We start from the raw sequence: 17,414 nt of genomic DNA on the forward strand, positions 1-17,414 counted from the left end.
ATTTAGCTTAAGTCTGCATTTGAATTTAAATCACTAAAAAAAAAATCTAGTTTCTATAAAGCATTTTTGGGGCAATCTTGCATATAATACTCATTTGCTTAGCCAACTTTTTTTTTCCATAGATAAGAAAGGTAAATATTAGGCCACTAGACAAAATTATCACATATCTTTAATCACCGATGTCCAGAGTAATGAGGCTTTGGTGTAAATCTTGTCAATATATGTATGTATATGCATTTTTCTAAATGCACATTTCACTTTTCTTTATAAGTTATATAGATGGGCTAGACCAGGGGTTCCTAAGTCACATTAGAATCATCTATGATTTTAAATCTGATGATCCCAAACTGATTATATGGGAGTTTCGTGTGTGGGGAGGGGTGGATGGGGAGCGGGCACTGGTGATTTGACAAGGTCTCTGGTCACCAGGGTTGAGACACATGAGCCTGGAGTCCTGTCCCTGTCCTCAGTACCAGTTCGTTCCCTCTTCTCCTCCTGTGGGGGCGTTTCTGTATGAAATCCCTGGTGGTACCTAGGAAGGGGCAAACTCCACCCAGTCACACAGTGGCTCACCTCCAAGGACTCCCAGGTCCTCGCAGGGCTCTGCAGGGCCCGTGAGGAGCCAGTAGGGTCTACTACAGACCGAGCACAGCGCAGAGCAGGCTCTGCTGAGGTAGGGGCGGCCGGGTGAGGAGACAAGACAAGAAAGTAGGGTCTTCGAGTCTAGCTGGGGGAAAGATGCGGCCATCGGACAGGGGCAGGCAGGTGGGCCTGCAGTCTCTAAGTGGGGATCCCTAAGACAGCAGCTGGCAGATAAATGGAGGCTCAATGTGGGGCCTCCGGAGGCCACTGAGAGGGCTTTGGGTTATATCCCTTTGGCTGCAGGGAGCCAGGAAAAGCTTTTGGGCAGGGAAGCCTGACAATCAAGGCAGGACTTTATGAAGGTTATTCTGTGCTGCAGGAAGGTCACTTGTCCTGGTGTACTGCCCGTTTTCCATACCTGCTACCCAGAAGAGATCTGCTCAAATGGCAACGACTTTGTAACTCTGCTCTTGCTTAAGTGCCTAGTTATAGAGTTCTCAGAGCTTTTGCCTAGAGAAAAATATCCGCCTACGGGGAATAAACCCGAAGAAAACAGCAGTACAAAGAGGAAGAGAGGTTCGACATGCTATGAATTCACAGGGGAGACTTCAGGATACACTGACACCATCTTGTAGAAAAGAATGTCTTTACCTTTAGTAAAATTGAACAACTCCAAACAGATGGAATTTAGTCACAAACGCAGAATCATGTTTACCATACATATGAAAAGGGCTGGCATTAAGAGAATGAATGTGTTCTACTCCCTACATCCCATCACCGTTCATGGTACTTACGTGCGTGGACAGTAATTGACCACATTTATTAAATAAAAATAAGCTAAGGTTGAGCTATGTATAATATAAGCCAGAGCCCTTTCCTTTACCGGGACAGAGACTTTTCCAGGACCACAGTGTTTTGGAGATACAGGAGCTTATGTATCCTCTAGTCTGTCCCTCTCGTTTCGCCATAATGAAGGCCCTGTGACACCATCTCCGTACTTTCCAGGCTGGAATAAAGTACTCCCGTCTGTTTTCCCATAACGATATATACTCCTACTATAGCAATTATTTTATTTTGCTTGACACATACTGCTGTGGAAAGAGCAGGCACGGACTTTAAACCCAGAGAGATCTTGGTTCCAATTCCAGCTATCCCAGAGTCAAGCTGTGTGACCCCTCAGCATGTTACTTAGCCTCTCTGAGCCTCATATTTCCTCCTCCATAAAATGTCATCTAGTTTTAGATAGCAAAGATAGACATCAGCTCAACCCAGAGAGTTATTAGAAATTCTCAGCCCTAGAAATCCAGCAGATAACTTTGAGAATTCTTCAAACTTTAGTTTCACTTTTTTTTTTTTTTACAGTGAATGAAGATGGGCTACCCTTCTGTCCCAGTGTTCACCAATGGTACCTTTCACATGATGTTAGCAGTAGAGGGTGGCTGTTAAAAATTAAATGAGATGCATGTGTACAGTGCATAGTGCCTAGGATTGGGTAAATGCTATTTCCTCCCTCCCTGATGCACTCATTTGTCTCCCTGCCTCTCTGACCTCGTCTCCTTCCCTGCCCACCTTGCTCCCACGTCCTAGCCACAGCGGGCCTCCTCTCAGTCCCTAGTGCTGTGGCCTGTGCTGTTGTTTCCTCCTGGGATGGCTCCACCTTCTCGTTGCTTGGCTGACTCGCAGGAGATCCGATTACATGGCACTTGCACAGCCAGGCCCTTTCCGACTCTCAAGTATAATTTAGCGTCCTGCTGCCCCCATGCCTCACTTTCCGTTAGCACACGATCCTTCCTCGTCATTTCTCCTTTCACGGTCTATACTTGAGTAGTGCCTGTCTCTCTGTATCTCGTTACTATATACCTAGCTCTTAGCCCAGTGCTTGGCACACAGTAGGGGCTTAATAAATACATGTTAAGCAAATGAGTCTGTGGCTATTAAGTTTCTTTAGGGGAGAGTCTCTTATTCATTCCTCAAGATGCACAAGGCTTTGCCTTTACAGACACTTAAAATTCTAACCATTGACCTTAAATGACTCTCCACACGTCACACTGCAAGTTAGTCACCTGCTACCTGGTACCTTTTATCTACACTGGCGCTGCTATGATATTAACTTGTTTAATTATTCTGACACTCACACTATTCTATAACTGGAATGGGGAGAGAGGAAGATGATAGATAAAAAATTCACAGCCAGCAGTGTCAAAGTTTTTTAAAAGTGAATTTAAAATAGCAAGGAATTAGCTAGCCCCACCTGTAAAATTTCTGTAATAAAATGTTAATATATAAACTTTAGCTACATTAGAATTTCTAGAAATGTTTCTGGACTGTGGAGTCCAGCTCACCTGGAAAACACCGGGTCATCTGAAAAAGTCAACACTGGCTGTCCGAGTCCAGGGCTGAATCTAGCGACTGCTGAGCCGGGCCAGCCCGGGGCCTGGGAGGGGCACCCACTGTGCTGGGCTGGCGCGGGCGGGACTTCTCTCCCCCTCCGCCTCCTCCCCACTGTCGCCCAGAGACCTCTACTGCAGACTTTTACCAACAAAGCATCCACTCGTACAATGCTATGCCAGGTGCCTGGGATACAAAGATGAACAAGACTCATCTTTTGCCCTCAGGAACTTACGGTTGGCAGGAAAGGTGGACAGGGAAACAATCAGCTGTAGCGACGAACACGTGAAAAGACAGTCATCCACTGGCTTCAACGGTGAGACGAGGGGAAAATGAGGTGCAATGGAGGGGGTCCTGGGCTGGGTCTTCAGGCCAACGTAAGCCCATGAGGTGGACGGGGCTTGAGGCCTTCCAGGCAGAGGACTACCTCGTGTTGGGGACGGGGCATGGGGCCACAGGGTATACTTGGGGAGCCACCACGGTTTGATACAATGAGAGCACAGCCTCATGCAGGGAAGGTGGCACAGGACGTCGCAGAGCAAGGTGGGTGCAGACCACGGAATCCCCTAAGCACGTGAGGAAGCACTTTGAGCACTTCCCTGGAGCTCATGGGCGCGTGGTAGCTTTATGAATGGACCACTCCCTTGGATGCAGGTACTAGAAAGTTCACTCTTGGGGCAGAGGATGGGCTGGTGGGCTGTGCCACTGACAGCAAAGTGAGCACTGTCAGCAGCAACTGTGTCTGCAAGCTCTGGGGACGGCGGCTCTGGGCCCACGGCCTGCTCTCTCCTGTGCTCACTCCGAAGCATGTCTGTGAATCGGGAGGAGCTTCCTAGAACCACGGTCCCCGTGTTCACACTGCATCATTTCCACATACGCCTCGCCAGAGAGACTTCCATGTCTCCAAGTAATTCTTTCCAAAGAAATATCCTTGTCTTTCCAAATGGAATGAATTTTCCAGATAAATCTGGGCACAGAGCTCAGCCTGGGGGAAAGTGGGCTCAGGAGAAGCACCTTTAGATGTCCTAACAAGAATTTTGAAAATTTTATTGAATTTGAAAGAGACTATGCCTGCTATTTTCGGTAGTGAAACAGCTTTTGATATTTCGTCTTTTATTTGTAAACTAAAATATGCTGAGCTAACCTGGACAAGCTCTTGTAGAGCAAGTTGGGTTTTTTTCTTGTTTTTTTTTTTTTTTGTTTGTTTGTTTGCTTTTTGTTTTTCTGCTATCTTAGGCTTAGGCATAATCAGAGCCGTTAATTTACACCCAATGAGTTCTGCCGTTTGTAGCTCACCAAAGAAAATAATTTCACTAAGAGATCCTTCAAACAAAAATTTTACAAAATTATGAATTTTAATAATAATCATTATAAAATTCTTTTGGTTATTTCAACTTATGTAGTAAAAATAATGAAAAAGTGGAACTGTGATTTTAGCCATTATTTCCTACAAGGACACAATGTGAATAATGTGAATAAATACTGTTTTTTCCCCAAGAGTTTTATTCACATAGCACAAGAATGAAAGTTGCAACAATTCGGAAAACTTACATATTTAATAAAATTCTCTCTGAGTAAAGCCCGAAGAATATGTTTTTGCACTAAGAAGTTTTAGATTCTATTATGCTAGTTAAGTTAGATGAATGAGTAAGTCCGGAGTGCTAAGGAACTATGGCCCTAAATGAAATCAGCAGAGCCCCAAAGTGCGTGGAGCCGCCGAGGACACTGGGCCCAGCTCCCCTCATTCATGCATCTTGCTCTCCCAGGAACGTGACTCCACCACCCTCCTCCTGTCTGCCAGATCCCTCCTCTTCCTGGAGCTGCCTCTTCCTGTCCTCAGCGTTCTAGGCACTGCTGTGAGCCCGTGCCTGGAGCACCTGTCCTGGAAGTGCCTCTCCAGGCCAGGCACCTGCTGCTGTCTTTGTCCAGCACAACCGCAATCTGTGCAGAATCTGGGTCTGTCCCCATCTTGCTTACTGCTGCGTCTTCAGCTTTTGCTTTGCTGCTCGGCACACAGGAGGTGCTCAGAAAAGACCTTTGGCATCTCTCAGACTCCTTAGAACATATTTTCCTTACTTACATTTAACAAATACTCACATGCCACTTACTATGTACCTGCCCCTCATCGTTCTAAGTTTTTATTTTTCCAAATACTAACTCCTCAGAATTATCGACCCCATTGCAGGGAGAGGTCAAGTTGCCCAAGGTTCCAAGCTCAATGGTAGTGAAAACAGTATTTGAAGCCAGGCAGTGTGGCTTAGACTCTACCCACGCTGGCACCTACGCTGCTGTGCTGTCCTCTTGGAGGGAAAAGAACCCTACTGCCTCCAGCAACAGAGTGTCACCTCCACAAGGTCCCCCTCTTGAGGTCACCTCCATGAGGTAAAACTGCTCCCCCAAGCATGGCCAAATTGCTAGCTGGGTTTTCCTTAGGCTGAAGTAAAACTGCCTGCTTAAGCTTCTATCCACGTGCCCCAGTTCTGCTCTCAGGAGTAGCCTTGAAATAGTCAATTTTCTCTTCCACATTAAAATAAAAACATAATCTTACTGTACACCTACATGTTGCACATTTGTATGCCTTGCAAACATTCTGCAATTATTCAGGGTTTTTCCCCTACACTGAGCTAAGCCTCCCTTTCATCATCCTGATTTAGTGAGACTTTGTTATTATTATAAGAGGGTGCATCCAGAAATGTAATTTTTCCAAAGTATATTTAAGACTAATTTTCAAAATGGTTGGGAAATAGCTGCATTTGGAACACCGGCTCGAATGAATGGCTGCACGGGCTTGATGCATGGGTCTGACAGTCACCATCTGTGCTCTCCACAGAGGCGGCCACGCCACGCAGGGACACTGCAAGGTAAAGATGCAATCAGGGACTTATAAAATAACACAGCAGTGAGCTCGTGGATTTGATTAAATCTGAACTTTCTCGCCACTGTGTGCCCCACCGCAGTGCCACGCTGGGTCCTGGCTTTACTGCCCTGGGGTGACGCCGGGGGCCAGAGCCTGCACCTTTTTGTTTTTTCCAATTCAGCATATTACAGAGAGGCTATTTTTGAAAAGTTATTTACAAGATGGCCTTTCTTATTTATGATAATTTCATTTATCAAAATAAGAAAAATAGAAACTTAGAATTCAGCCAAGCTTACAGTAAAGGAAACTTTCTCAGGTCATGTAGACATGTGCCTAGCTTTACTCTTCTCCTCCCATTTTCAGGGAAGTTTGAGCCATCATTTCTCTCAGGTCGCTAAGGATGTGCCCTTACTCTTCTGGGGGTAGAGAACTGTGCAAAGAGAGCTGAAGGGATACTCAAAACACAGACTTTGAAGTTGGAAGAACAAGTGAGTAAAACAAAAGCAGGGGTGGAGGAGCAGGAACACGCAGCCCGCCGTAGGGGCGTGGCCGGCAGGGAGGAGAGAGGAGTGGGCGATTGATTCCAATTGTTTGAAGCAAAACTATTTCAGTTATTCTGAGTTTTCAATGTCCATGAAAGGAGGGCAGGAGATTCTTGTTTATGACACAGGAGCCTGGGCTAAGACACTGTAAGGAACACAGCTCTGGGACAGAAGCCCGGCACAGGAGGCCACACGCCCGCTGGGGTTGGGCCCTTGCATTTGCCATCCAGTTTGCCATGCCTAGAGTGAAAGCCAGAGGAGCTTCTCCATGAGGAAGGGCCAGCCCGACTGTGCCATCAGTGGGATTGTGAAGCACACAGAAGATGCTAAGTCAAGACCAGAGACCAAGAATCCAGGAAGCACCAGAAAGTCAGCCAGGGACCAGTCGAGTGTTGAGGGGCAGGGGACTTAGGGGCAGCAGGAATATCTTTTACGGGGTAGGATTTAGGCATTATCTAGATACTAAATCCATGGATCCTTTAAATGAATAAAAGGAAATAAAGCTAAAATCACCAATACTAAAAATAGCTCTTAATAATTTTATTTTCCCTCCTAATCGCAATGCATTTGGGTGCTTGATATTCGGGGATTTAAAAGAGGGGAAAAACTGACTCAGGTGAGATGCAGTTTACAAGCGCGGTTGGCCCTCAGTATCTGTGGGTTCCACATCGTGGATTCAACCGACCATGCATTGAAAATATACAGAAAAAACAAGAACATTACAATACTAAAAAATAATACCAGTAAAACCAATACAGTATAGCAACTATGTACATAGCATTTACATTGGGAAGATGTGCATAGGATATATGCAAACACTATGCCATTTTATATCACGAACTTGAGCATCGTGGATTTTGGTATCTGCTGGAGTCCTGGGACCAGTCCCCCTCAGATACCTAGGGACGACTGTACAAAGACCACAAAAAACACAGTTGTGTTTTCCTTACAAAAGTTAAAATAGAGGAATTATCCCCTGCCCCCCAAAAACCAAACTAAAACCACAGACACAAAACAGCAGCAGAAAGGCCACAGTAACTCTTCCCTTGGTGGCCACCCTGGCTCCATGTTGCAGCCCTGCTCTAACCCTCTGGCCCCCTCTCAGCCCTGAGTTCTTATCCAACCAGTGGCTGGGTTTGGTTGATAATGTGTCTGCCAAACGGAAAACAAGTAAAAAGGACTTTATTCAAAAGAATTATTGCAAGGGGGAGAAGGGATTGCTGCAGTGGGGGAAGGGACCACTGGGACAGGCAGAAGCTCTAACCACATATCAGTGAGTGCTCCCGGGCTACCGGGGAGTAAATGAGACTAGAAAGAACAGGGGTGGGGAAGAGGCATGATCTGTTAGCCACTCAGAGAATGTTTTACCTGGGGCTGGCTTGTTTTCCTGGAGGGGTCCTTAAGGAGGGGGTGTCTGCTCACTCAGGCTGAGAGTGGGCCAAAGTTCAGGGGCCCCTGGGGAAGGAGAGAAACTTAACCAAAGGTTGGTGAACAAGCATCTTGTTCCCAGTGGACAAAAGGGTTCAGCTAATCATTCATGAAGCAAAGAATGGGAATTTGGAGGGTTGTGTCTGGCCTTGCAGACGAGCCGGGATCCGCCAGTCTTCCTAAGTCACAGGGGAAGGCGGCTTCTTTGCGGTAAGCTGTTTTCTAGAGCACAAAGGGTGGGAGAATTTCTTAACCTTTGCTGTTTTCCAGGATCAAAGGGTCAGGTAAAGTCCACATTGTCCATCCCTATCCCCTCCTTTCTGTCCTCACTGTCAGCATCCCAGCCAGGTGCCACCTGCAGTCCATGATGGCCTCTGCTTTCAGGCTCCTCCATTTCCAAATCATCTCTAACCCTCCCTCAGAATTCTTCTCAGTACAAATCTAGCCATGTCACTCCACAAAATCTAAACAAAATAAAATGACAAACCAACCAATCATACACTGAGTTAAAACAATTCCTGGACTTTCTCCCACCAAGTGTAGGGTGAAGGAACACTCCTTAGTGAAACTAGGAGGCAGATAAATCCCCCAGATTCTAATACATTTGCAAGAGGGACCAAAAGCCACTGTGATTGGCCAGAAGTTGTGCAGAGGAAGAGAAGAAAAGAAGGCCGGTGGCTGCAGGTCTCTGTCAGAGTCCAGATGTAGAAGGCACAGGCACACCCCTTGCTTGCAGAAACGGGTGTAGGACCATGGGTGAGCAGAGTCAGAATAAGCCCTCCTGGCCTCAGTTTGGTTCAGGGAGTTAAGAGGAGCCAGAGCTACACCCAGAATAATCCAGATGAGCTGCATTTGCTGGAGGCATTCTGTCTCAGCGTCAGGCTAGACGGACACAGCGTTTAGTTGTGAAGTCTGGCCCTCATTCTCTGTCAACACAGATGTGTGCGTATAGTACAGGAAAATCCAACCCATTCAATACTGGTGATCTTATTAAAAAGGGAGGAAGAAAGAAAAGAAAAGGAATTGTTATGGTGTTGTTATAAAGATGCTATGAGAAAAACGTACATGGCACAAGCAGAATCTATTATATTTTAAAAATGCACACAGGAAAAATGTTGCCATCCAGGAGACAAAAAAAGTGATCAGATATTTGACATGTGTGTAGACCCAAAACAAAGCATGTGAAGCAATCTTCTCCGGGAATGAAGAACACAAAGGAGAAATTGATAATTCAAGAAAGAGAATTATCTGACAAGTCAACAGAAGACAATGCTCAAGAGAGAAGTAGAAGGAAATAAATAAAACCATCATAGGATTAAGACAGAACTGGAAGGAGCAGAAAGGGAGAATAGACCTGTACAATCCAGAGCAAGGGACGTAAAAGATAAAGATAATAAACAGAAGCAAAATGAAACTGAAATAAGAATTGAAAAAAAACATTATAGAAGGAGAGTCAGCAAATACACAGCTATCATCTCTGAGGAAAAATCAAAACAATGAAATAGAACAAATATTTAAATATATCATGTTAAATAAAAACAATCCTTTCCTGAATCTATATGTGTGAATACACTTGAATCTATATCCCAAAAGAGCATATCATGTACCACATCAGGCGAATTAGAATTCACTAACAAGATCTATCTTAGTAAAGTCATTGGAGTTTGAAGATAAACGTTCATTTGGACAGCCAGTCAAATATCAGACATCTTCTCAAAACTTTCAAAAACAAAAGACAGAAGTGACATCAGGGAAGGAAGGTGGTGGGCAAGAAGTACCAGGACTCTGTCTTTCCACCTAGACAACAACTGCATGGGCAAAATCTGACGGATGTCACTATTTTGGAATTCTGGAGTCTTACAGCTTCCAGGGAAAGGCTTAGATGGTACATTATGGTTAATTTTGGTCAATTTCATCTCTTACTGCAGTAGCAGCTACCCATTCCCCACCCTCCAGCCCCGTAGTAGGCAGCTGTGCCCACATTCACAATGCAACTTACATGTGGCTTACAAGAAACTGGGTAGGCAATAAGGAACTTGTCCTCCAAATATTGGGGATCTGTGTCCTAATCATTGATTGCAGCTTCTGACCATGGAAGTGTAGGCACAGAAGCCTTTGTAGTAACCCCCATTGGCTGAAGTGGCTTCCAGGGTATTTAAATAGAAGTGCCTTAATTTTTTTCCCTTAGTTTTTCCCCCTTTCCCAATTCATTTTGGAAGCTAAGCGTCTAAGAACTAGAACATTTTAAAGTAATAGCATATACTGAAGAATTTAGAAAGTCATTGCATATGACTGAGGAAAGATGGAGGCTCAGAAAAGACCTAAGGGGGATCTTAAGTTTACACCTCATGCTGATGGCTGGCGAAGAAGAAGAAGCAGAAGAATCAGCAGCAGAAGAAGAAGCAAAAGAAGCAACAGCAGAAGGAGAAGGAAGATAAGGAGAAGAGAAGGAGAAGGAGAAGGATAAAGAAGGAAAAGAAGAAGGAGAAGGAGGAGGAGGAGGAGAAGGGGAAGGAGAAGGAGCAGGATAAAAACAAGAACGGCAAACCCTGGGGAGGGAGGAGAGTCTGATTAATAGAGATATCATATTTATGAGATTCAAATGTCCATTTTTCAACAAAAAAACCTACAAAGCATATAAAGAAAGAGGAAATTACAATCCATTCAAAGGAAAAAAATAAATCAGCAGAAACTATCCTTAAGAAAGACCAGATGGCAGACTTACCAGATAAAGACTTTAAAATAAAGATCAATAAAGAAATAGAAAACATAAAGGAACAAAAAGGAAATTCTGGAGCTAGAAAGTACAATAACTAAAATGAAAAATTCACTAGAGGGATTCAAAAGCAGATTTGAGTGGGTAGAAGAAAGAATTAGTGAACTTGAGGATAAGACAATTGAAATTATTGAGTATGAGGAATAGAAAGTAACAAGATTAAAGAAAAGTGAACAGAGTCTAAGGGATCTGTGGGACACTATCATGCAAACCAATATATACATTTTGGGAGTTCCAGAAGGGAAAAAGAGAGAGGGGAAGGAGCACAGAGATTATCTGGGGAAATAATTGCTGGAAGCTTCCCAAGTCCTGAATCTATAAATCCAAGATGCTTCACAAACTTCAAGTAAGATAAACCACAAAGAGATCCACAATGAGGCATGTTATAATCAAACCTTTGAAATCCAAAGACAAAGAAAGAATCCTGAAAGCAACTCATTATGTATAAGGGATCTTTTAGAATATATCAAAGGCTTTCTCAGCCAAAACTTTGCAAGCCAGAGGACAATGAGATGATATATTTAAAGTGCTGAAAGGAAAAAAAAAACTATCAACCAAGAATACTATATAAGACAAAACTGTCTCTCAAAAATTTAAGAGAAATTAAGTCATTTCCAGAACAACAAAAAGTTGAGCGGATTCATTATCAGTAAACCTGCCCTATGATAAATGCTAAAGGGAGTCCTTTAAGTTGAAGTGAAAAGACATTAGACAGTAACTTGAAGGCACATGAAAATATAAAGTTCTCTGGTAAACATAAATACATAGGCAAATGTAAAAAAAGTAGTATTGTCATTTTGTTTTGTCATTTTGATTCTTATTTTTTGCATGGTTTAAAAAATAGTGCATAAAAGCATTTAATAGTCTATGTTTTTGGACCCACAATACATAAAGATATAATTAATGATATCAATAACTGCAAATTGGTGAGGATGGAGCTATACAGGTGTGGAATTTTTATATGTTATTGAGGTTAAACTGGTATAAATTCAAATTAGAGTGTTATAACTTTCTGATGTTAAGTGTAATCTCCATGGTAACGGCAAAGAAAATGACTATAAAATACACATAAAAGAAAATGAAATAGGAATTTAAAGTTTCACAACAAAAATTAACTAAACAGAAAAGAAGATAATAATGCAGGAAATTAAGGACAAAAATCTAGAAGGTATATGGAAAACAAACAGAAAAATGGCAGAAATAAGTTCCTCATTATCAGTAATTACTTTAAAAGTAAATGAACTAAACTCTCTAATCAAAAGACAAAGATTGGCAGAGTGGACTAAAAAAATGATTCAACTATAGTATATTCTGACTATAAGAGACTCATTTTAGATTCAAAGACACAAATAGGTTGAAAGCAAAAAGATGGAAAAAGATATTCCATGCTAATAGTAACTAAAGAAGACTGGGATACCAGTACTATTATCAGACAAAATGCACTTTAAATCAAAAAAGTTTACAGAGGGGCATTATATATTAATAAAAGGTTCAATGAAGCATATGAAAATATAACAATTATAAACATTTTCTCACCTAATAAAAGACTCTCAAAATATATGACATGAAAACCAACAGGGATAAATAGACTGATCTAAAATAATAGTTCAAGACTTCAATACCCCACTCTCAATAACGGATACAGCAACCAGAGGGAAGATAAATAAAGAAACAGAAGACTTGTATAACACAGTAAACCAATTAGATTTAGCAAACACATACAGGACACTCTTTCCAAAAACAGAATACAAATTATTCTTAATGCACCTGGGACATTCTCTGAGAAATATCATGTTAGGCTACAAATCAAATCTCAACAGAGTTAAAAAGATACATAGCACATAAAGTATCTTCTCTGACCACAACTGGATAAAATTACAAATCAATAACAGAAGGAAAACTGGAAAATTCACAAACTTTCCAAAATTAAACAATACACTCTTAAAGGGTGAAAGAAAAATCATAAGAGAAATTAGAAAATATTGAGACAAATTTAAATGAAAACTCAAAAAAGCAAAACTTATGTGATGCTCTGAAACTAGTGCTAAGAGGGAAATTTATAGGTGCAAATTTTTATGTTAAGAAGAAAGATCTCAAATCAACAACCTGACTTTACAAGTGAAGGACCTTGAAAAAGAAGAATAAACTCAAAGCTAGCAGAAGGAAGGGAATAATAAAGATTACAGCAGAGATAAATAGAGAAATAATAGAAAAACAATAGAGCAAATCAATGAAACCAAGAGCTAGTTTTTCAAAAAGATTAACAAAATTGACAAAACTTTGGATTAACTAAAAAGAAAAAGAATACTCAAATTACCAAAATCACAAATCAAAGTAAGGACATTAGTATTGACTCTATAGAAATAAGGATTGTAAGAGAGTCCTGTGAACAACTGTATGCCAAGAAATTGGATAACACAGATGAAACGGACAAATTCTTAGAAACACAAAACCTACCAAGACTGAATCACAAAGAAACAGAAAATCTGAATAGGCCTGTGACTAGTAAGGAGACTGAGTCAGTAATCAAAAACCCCTCAACAAAGAAAATCCCTGGACCAGATGGCTTCACTGGTGAATCCTACCATACATTTAAATAACTATCATTAATTCTTCTCAGACTTTTCCAAAAAAGTGAACAGGGTGGAACTCACAGAAAGGCATTCAAATTGAAAAAGAAGAAGTAAAATTATCTCTGTTCACAGACAGTATGATCTTATATGTAGAAACCTCTAAAGAAATCTGTGTGTCCACTGATGTATGAATGGATAAACAAATTATAGTATATGCATACAATAGGATATTATTTGTCTTTAAAAAGGGAGTGAAATTCTGATACATACTTCAACATCGATGAACCTGGAAGACACTGTGCTAAGTGAAATAAGCCAAACACAAGAGGACAAATTTTGCATGATTCCATTTACATGAGACACTTAGAACAGCCAAATTCGCAGACACAGACAGCAGAGCGGTGGTTACCCTGGGCTGCGGGGAGGGGGATGGGCAGTCAGTGCTTAGTGGGTACAGAGTTTCCATCTGGGATGATGACAACGTTCTGGAGATGAACGCTGGTGATGGTCTCACAACAATATGAACATACTTAATGTCACTGAACTATACACTTAAAAATGATTAAAATGGTAAATTTTGTATTGTGCATATTTTACCAAAATTAAAAAAAATAAAACAGAAGATAGTAAAGCTACATCTGTAATACGCTCAAGGAAAGAAAGAGTAAGAAAGAATTTTACGTCTGATCCTTTTGTAGTTCATAAGCGTGATGACTGGGTGTTGACAAGCACTCGTGAGATATGCCCCCCGCCCCGTTACGACGTCAACACGTTACCCGTCTGATGTGAAAAATAATAACAATTTTTTGTCTGATTAAATTTTCCTTCAAATGTACAGGCCACAGACAGTTTTAAACATGCAAGAACTTGGGGAATATGTCTCCTTTAGCCCTTCTGGAAGATACCACTGGAAGAGGAGCACTGCCGTAAGAGGGCTGGTGTCGTACACTTAACATGTGCAGGTCTCCAACACACGGAAAGGACAGGGGTGACAGAACGGTTCAACAGTAACATGCTCTGACAATGGGGGACAAGGAGAAAGAAGGGGCATGAGATCTGAGGTAGAATGTGCTCTTTGATTCCTTGATATGTAAGGAGTGTGAGTCAAAGGATATCACTTACAGTCAACAAACCAAGTAACAGAAATACACGAAGGCAAATATCAGTTAAGATAATATTTATTAAAATCTGGTGTGAAGGAGAAGAGTAAATTTTTTTTCATTGTATGCAGCAGGAAATAAGTAGATAATGTCCTTCGAAGAGAGAGAAAGTGAGGAGTTTTATAAAAAATTAAAATAATAATGATTTGAACAAAAACAAATCTTGCTAAATTTCAGAAAAATCACACACAAAAAAGTCAGAGCAATCAGACCACATATGAAAGACTTTAAAAAAACTATAATAGAAAATGAGAAATGCTAGAGGGGAAATAATCACAGAAACAGAAGAAATTTAAAAGAAACTCCTTATATTCAACTCTACATAAATATATTTGAACAGCAGAGTTGGTGGAAAATTTTATATAAAAATAGAATTCACTAACACTGATTCCAGAAGAAATAGAAAATTTAAACATATGTTTGTTTTTCATAGAAGAAATAGTAATATCAAAAACCTACCCTTACTCTCCAATCTCATAAAAGCTCCACATCCAGGTGGTTTCACAGGGAATTCCTACCAAACCTCTACAGAGCAAAAGATTTCAAAGATATTTAAAATTGTTTCAGAGCACAGGAAAAAGGGATAACTTCTAAATTAGTATTATGAAGAAAGTATAATACTGACATCCAAATCTGACAGACTGCATGCACATACATACAAAGGAAACTACAGCCCATTGTTGCTTATTGATATCAATCAAAATCACAAATAAATTATTAGCACACAAAATTATATATCGTGACAATATGAGGTCTATTTCATGAATGCCAGGACATTTTATACAGGAACTTTTTTCATATTAAATAGTCTAAAGAGAAAAACTATATGATTATCCCTATAGATTATTAAAAGGTATTTATCAAAATTCAACAACCATTATTAATAAAAACACTCAATAAAGGAACTAACTTGTATACATTCTTAATACAATAAAATATTTCTATTTTAGTCTAAAAAGTTAGGTTCATGCTTATCACAAAACACTAAAGTAATTTCAAACAAATCTATAAACAAGAAAATTGACCACTGTCACCACTATTATTTATTATGGGCATCCTAGTCCCACTCAGACCCCTGCCAACACAATTAGACAAGGAAAAGATACGAGAGACATAACATTTGGAAAGTAAAAGTTAATACCAACATTATTACAGATGGTATTATTGTAAACCCAGAAAACCACTAGAATTATTTAATAAATGAAAAACTCAAACACAAAAGTAGAAAATTTAATAAATTAGCAGGGTACAAAATTAAAACACTGATATCAAAAGCCTTAATACTCACAGATAAGTACCAGTTAGAAGATAGTGGAAGAAAAGAGCCAATTTACAATAATCAAATACCTAGAAAGACACTTAACCGGAAATGTACAACATTTATATGAAGAAAAATTTAAAACACTATTGAGAATCTCAATTTAAAATACTGCTAAGAAGATTCAAGCAAACTGAAAGACTCAGCGTGTTCCTGTAGAAGAATTAATACCATAGAGGTCCCACTTCTCAGTTACTTTTATACATTTACATAGACATACAAGCAATAGGTTGATTCCGAGGTTCACATAGAAAATAGAATAAACAAACAAGAATAGCAATGAAATATGACCGTGTGACTGCATGGGGCTCAGAAAATCATACCTCAAAATATGACACTTTGGCATTCTGAGGGAATTGAATGAAAAGAAATCAAAAGGCCTCAGAAATAATAGAAATAAGCCTCAGATCCAAGGTCTCTCTATGACCTTGCCCTGTTCCTGTCTTTCTGATCCTCTTTCTTTTCCTGAAGCACCAGGAAGGACTCTCTCTGGAATTTCCTTATCTGACCAGTGAAGAAGTTTCTTTCCAAAAGAAATGCAATTTTCTTATGACCCTCTCCCTCGGAATCTCATAAAAATCTAGGAAAGATTAGCTACTCAAGGAGAGAAGACACTAGGAGTCAGGAGTCATCACCAAACCCAGACAGACTTTTCATCTAGTCTCTGAGAGAGATTACCTCGGAGGCTTTCTCTGTATAGTTAAAGCAACCTTTGTTCATACTGATGTTCCACCCCTCACCTTCCTGCCACCTCCCCCAGAGCTCAGAGGAACTTTTTTCCAGGCCCTTGTTCTTTGGGCTCATTTATTTCCCTGAAAATCATCATCTACTTCTACAACCTCCAACTTTCCTTCCCCCATGAAGAAGGGTATTCAAGCACTTGGACCTCGTTGGGTTATTGAGTAATGATTCCCCTGCAATTCCTCTGTGCTTATGCACATTAATAACCTTGTATGCCTTTTTTCCCCTGTTAATCTGTCTACTGTCAGTTTATTTTATAGACCCTAATTATCTAATCTTCAGAAGGGGGAGGAAAGAAAATTTTCTTCACCCCTACAACTGACCTATTAATACTAGAATCTTAAACATATTATGAAACTTCAGTAATTAAAATGATATGCCAAAAGTATATAAACAGACTGCTAGAGAAGAATAGGAAGTTCATAAATAGACGGAGTACTTATGGAAACTTAGTGCGCACTAAGGAGGCATCTCAGATCAGTGAGGAAATGTTGCAAACAGTGTTAAATCAACTGGGCAGCCTTCTGAACAAAAACAAATGAAATTAAGTTGTATTCCTAGCTGACATGACATACCAGGATAAATTACAAATGGTTACAAGATTTAATGTAAACAATAAAACCCATAAAAGTACTAGAAGAAAATGTAGCAGGATTCTGTCACGGCATGGGAAAGATCTTTCTAGCTACATTGTTGTTGAAAAGAAAATTAAAAAATGGTAAATAAGGGTAAGGCAAACCTAAATCAACCAACCAACCAAATAAACACAAGACCCATAAGCAAAGTCAAAAGCCAAACAACAAAATAGGGAAAAAAAATTGCAACTCATATCATGGAAAAAAGTCTAATTTCTTAATGCATAAAGATAAAGAGCTCTTAGAAACTGTAAGAAAAAGTCTAACATGACAACAGAAAAAACACAAATGACCCTTGAACACATGAAACAAATGCTCATAAGTCACCCATAATAAAAAAAGACTCATACTAAAAAATGCAAATTAAAATTATACCAAGATAGCGTTTTTTCAATTACCGTGCAGGAAAAAAAT

At 40.3% G+C, this 17,414-nt stretch overlaps 1 protein-coding gene and 1 non-coding gene across 3 annotated transcripts in view; one reads left to right on the plus strand and one right to left on the minus strand.

Moving 5' to 3' along the window:
* Positions 1-17,414, minus strand: part of L3MBTL4 (L3MBTL histone methyl-lysine binding protein 4) — a 339,453-nt gene that overhangs the window by 30,053 nt on the left and 291,986 nt on the right. The gene's annotated exons all lie outside the window — the stretch shown is intronic.
* Positions 13,833-13,932, plus strand: LOC138383562 (small nucleolar RNA U13). The gene has a single exon (XR_011233625.1). It is a non-coding gene; the product is annotated as a small nucleolar RNA U13 (small nucleolar RNA).

The sequence above is a fragment of the Eulemur rufifrons genome, chromosome 5, assembly GCF_041146395.1.
Source record: "Eulemur rufifrons isolate Redbay chromosome 5, OSU_ERuf_1, whole genome shotgun sequence".
NCBI classification, from domain to species: Eukaryota; Metazoa; Chordata; class Mammalia; order Primates; family Lemuridae; genus Eulemur; species Eulemur rufifrons.